Raw genomic sequence first — 4,038 nt, 5'->3', positions numbered from 1 at the left:
TTTGAAACTGTCTCATTGCTATATATTTATCAATAAAACTTTGAAAAGAAAAAAAATTAATGGCATTCCTGTACACAAACAACAAATTCATTGAGAAAGAAATTAGGGCAACCACACCCTGCACAACAATATTCAAAAAATGAAATATTTAGGAAATAATCTAACAAAAACGTAAAAGATTTATATATTGAAATTTTTAGCATTCTATAAAAGATCAAGGAGTGTATCAGAAAATGGAAAAATATCCATTGATACTGAGCAAGAACCAACAGTGAAAATGGCCACCCTCCCAAAACTGTTACAGAGATGTAATGCGATCCTGAGCAACATACTACTAACATACCTCACAGAATTAAACAAAACTTTACTAAATTCATTTGGAACCAGGAAATATCTAAAATATCAAAAGGAATTATGGTCAATAAAGGTAAAGCAGGAAACATCACAATACATGGTTTGAAATTATACTACAAAACTCCTGTGATAATAAGAACATGGTACTGGCAAAAACACAGACTCGAGGATCAGCAGAACAAACTAAGAGACGCAGACACAATTATAAGTGCACTTAACCACCTTATAATTTTTTTAAAAGATCTTGTATTTATTTATTTATTTGTACAGAGTCTTGCTACAAAGTTCAGACTCATGGTGATCCTCCTGTCTCAGCCTCCCCAGCACTGGGATGACAGGTGTGCAACACCATGGCATGGGCATTTTCAGTGGCCAGCAGGACACACCCAGGATTTCAGGGCCAACATGACATGCTGTACTGGGGATCAAACCTGGGTCCTTATGCTTGCCAAGCAGGCACTTAGACTGCTGAGCTATCTCCACAACCCCTCAGCCACCTTATCTTTGATAAAGTGGCCAAACATGCTCATGGGAAGAAAGATAACCTGTTTAATAAATGGTACAGGAAAAACTGGCTCTCTACATGCCAAAGACTAAAATTAGACCTATGTTAGCACCAGGTGCTAACTACAGTCAAAATTGATCAAAGATCTAAATATTAAAACAGAAACACTAAATCTATGAGAAGACAGTAGCTAGAAATTTTGAAGACAGTTATAGGCAGAGAATTCATGAGAAAAATACAAACTTCAAAGGAAATACTTCAAATAACCAGCAACTTGTATCTCATTAGAAAGCCTTTTTCACATCAAAAGAAATCACCTATAGTGTGAAAAGACAACAAATATAATGGGGTAGAAGTTTTAGCCAATTATCCCTCAGACAAAGGACTTTAATCTAGAACATATAAAGAATTGAAAAAATTAGGCCACCCAAATTCAAAGACCCATTCAAAAAATTGGCACCTCAGATGAATACACACTTCTTGGATGAAGAACTATAAATGGAAAATAAATATTTATAATGTTTGATACATCACTTCAAATTGAGAAGTCAAGAAGCTTAACTAAGAAAATCAGCAGTTCTACATCTTGGGGTGTACACAACATACCTTTACAGCTGTAGAATGTTGCTTATTCTGTCAACTTCATTAGTTTAGAAGTTAAAGTAAGTGACTAACAAGGGTTCTGACTACTGTCATGTCTAAGTTAGAGTCTCCAAAGGAGCCTGAACAGCTACAAAAGCTCTTCATCAAAGGGTTGAGCTTTGAAACAACTAATGAGTCTGAGGAGCCATTTTGAGCAATGGTAAACACTCACAGACTGCATGGTAATGAGAGACCTGAACACCAAGTGTTCCAGGGACTTTGGGCTTGTCACTTGTGTCACTGTGGAGGAGGTGGATGCAGCCAAGAATGCGAGACAACACAAAGTGGAAGGAAGAGTTGTGGAACCAAAGAGAGTTGTCTCAAGAGAAGATTCTCAAAGACCAGTAGCCCACTTAACAGTGAAGAAGATCTTTGTTGGTGGCATTAAAAAAAGATACTAAGAGCATCACCTATGAGATTATTTTTAACAACATGGAAAAATTGAAGTGATTGAAATTATGAGCGAACAAGACAGTGGAAAAAAGAGAGGCTTTGCTTTTGTAATCTTTGATGACCATGATTCTGTGGATAAGGTTGTCATTCAAAAATACCATACTGTGAATGCCCACAACTGTGAAGTGAGGAAAACCCTGTCCAAGCAGGATATGGCTAGTGCCTCATCTAGCTAAAGAGGTTGAAGTGGTTCTGGAAACTTTGGTGGTGATCATGGAGGAGGTTTTGGTGGCAATGACAGTTTCAGTCATGGAGGAAACTTCAGTGGTTGAGGTAGCTTTGATGGCAGCCATGGTGGGAGTGGATATGGTAGCAGTGGAGATGGCTACAATGGATTTGGTAATGATGGTGGTTATGGAGGAGGTGGCCCTGGTTACTCTGGAGGAAGCAGAGGCTGCGGAGGTGGTGGATAGGGTTATGGAAACCAGGGCAGTGGCTATGGCAGGAGTGGCAGCTACGACATCTATAACAGTGGAGGAGGCGGAAGTGGCTTTGGCAGTGGTAGTGGAAGCAATTATGGAGGTGGTGGAAGCTATAATGAATTTGGCAATTACAACAGTCAGTCTTCAAATTTTGGAACCATGAAGGGAGGAATCTTTGGAGGCAGAAGCTCTGGGCCCTGTGATGGTGGAGGCCAATAATTTACCACACCATGAAATCAAGGTGGCTATGGTGGCTCCAGCAGCAGCAGTAGCTATGGTAGTGGCAGAAGGTTTTAAACACTTCCAGGAAACAAAGCTTAGCAGGAGAGGAGAGCAAGAGAAGTGACAGGGAAGCAGCAGGTTGCAAAAGATTAGTGAAATCAGCCAAACACAGTGGTGGCAGGGACTAGCTGCTACAAAGAAGACATGTTTTAGACAATACTCATGCCTATGGGCAAAAACCTTGAGCACTGTATTTGTGTCTAACTGTATACAGGTTATTTTAGTTTCTGTTCTGTGGAAAGTGTAAAGCATTCCAACAAAGAGTTTTAATGTAGACCTTTTTTTTGCACCCATGCTGTTGATTGCTAGACCTTTTTTTTGCACCCATGCTGTTGATTGCTAAATGTAATAGTCTGATCATGATGCTGAATGAATGTATCTTTTTTAAAAATGTGCCGTGTAAAGTTAGTCTACTCTGAAGCCATCTTGGCTGGCATCCCCAACAGTGTGAAGTGTTGCAGAGCCCTATCCTTTTCCTTCAGGATGATGTCAGGCTCCATTTAAAATTTCTTTACCATTGATTGGTTAAAGAAGTCATTGTCTTCAGAAACAACTTGGTGTAGTTGAACTGGCAGTTACTGTTGTGACCTTTGAATTTGACCCATGAAAAGGTCACCCAAGCAAACAGTGAGCTACTTGGTTATAAAAATGATTGTTGGCACATTCTATATATCTAAATTGAATAATGGTACCAGATACAATGATAGATGGGATTGAATCTGTGTATCATCCATTATCATGTGTAATCAATTCATGATTTAATTCTCTTTAAAAAAAAAATAAAGGACCACCCACTCCCTGTGCCACAGAGTGGGAAACCTGCATAGAATAAAAGTGGAATGAGGTAGGATTGACAGCTGAATCTTCAGAGGAGCTCCAGTTTTTGCCTTTGTCTTGGACTTGTGGCTTCTGGCACAAATTGTTCAATTCTTTAGACTTGTAGTATAGATTCTTCAGCCTTCCATTTCAGACCCATTGACTTTCTGATAAACACTTGCATGTAACACCATAGTGAGTTCCAGACCTTGAACTAGACCCTTCAGCTTCCAGTATGCAGACACCCTCAGCCTGCTTCCTCACTGAACTCTGTGCCTGATAATCATAAGGCAACTGTGTAAATTTTTTAAAATTTCTATGTTTTGTGTTATATCTCTTTCTCTAGTAAAAACCTTACTGATACAATATATGAAAAAATGTGCAACATCATTGGTCATCCAAGAGAAGCAAATTAAAACAACACTGAGATTCCATCTTACTCCAGAATGATTGACTATCACTAGGAAATCAACCAATAACAAAGGCTGGAGGAGCTGTGGGGAAAAGGAACCCTCCTCCACTGTTGGTGGGAGCGCAGACTGTTGCATTGTTTAATGCAGAAAT

The 4,038-nt window shown here is 39.2% G+C and overlaps 1 pseudogene; it reads left to right on the top strand.

The window, feature by feature from the left end:
• Positions 1–1,553: 1,553 nt before the first annotated feature.
• Positions 1,554–2,673, top strand: LOC101589042 (annotated as a pseudogene).
• The last annotated feature ends 1,365 nt before the right edge of the window (positions 2,674–4,038 follow it).

Source organism: Octodon degus, unplaced genomic scaffold (assembly GCF_000260255.1).
Source record: "Octodon degus isolate 3935 unplaced genomic scaffold, OctDeg1.0 scaffold00084, whole genome shotgun sequence".
Lineage (NCBI taxonomy): Eukaryota > Metazoa > Chordata > Mammalia > Rodentia > Octodontidae > Octodon > Octodon degus.
Note: the sequence above shows the minus strand (reverse complement) of the source record. Positions and strands in the feature narration are given on the sequence as shown.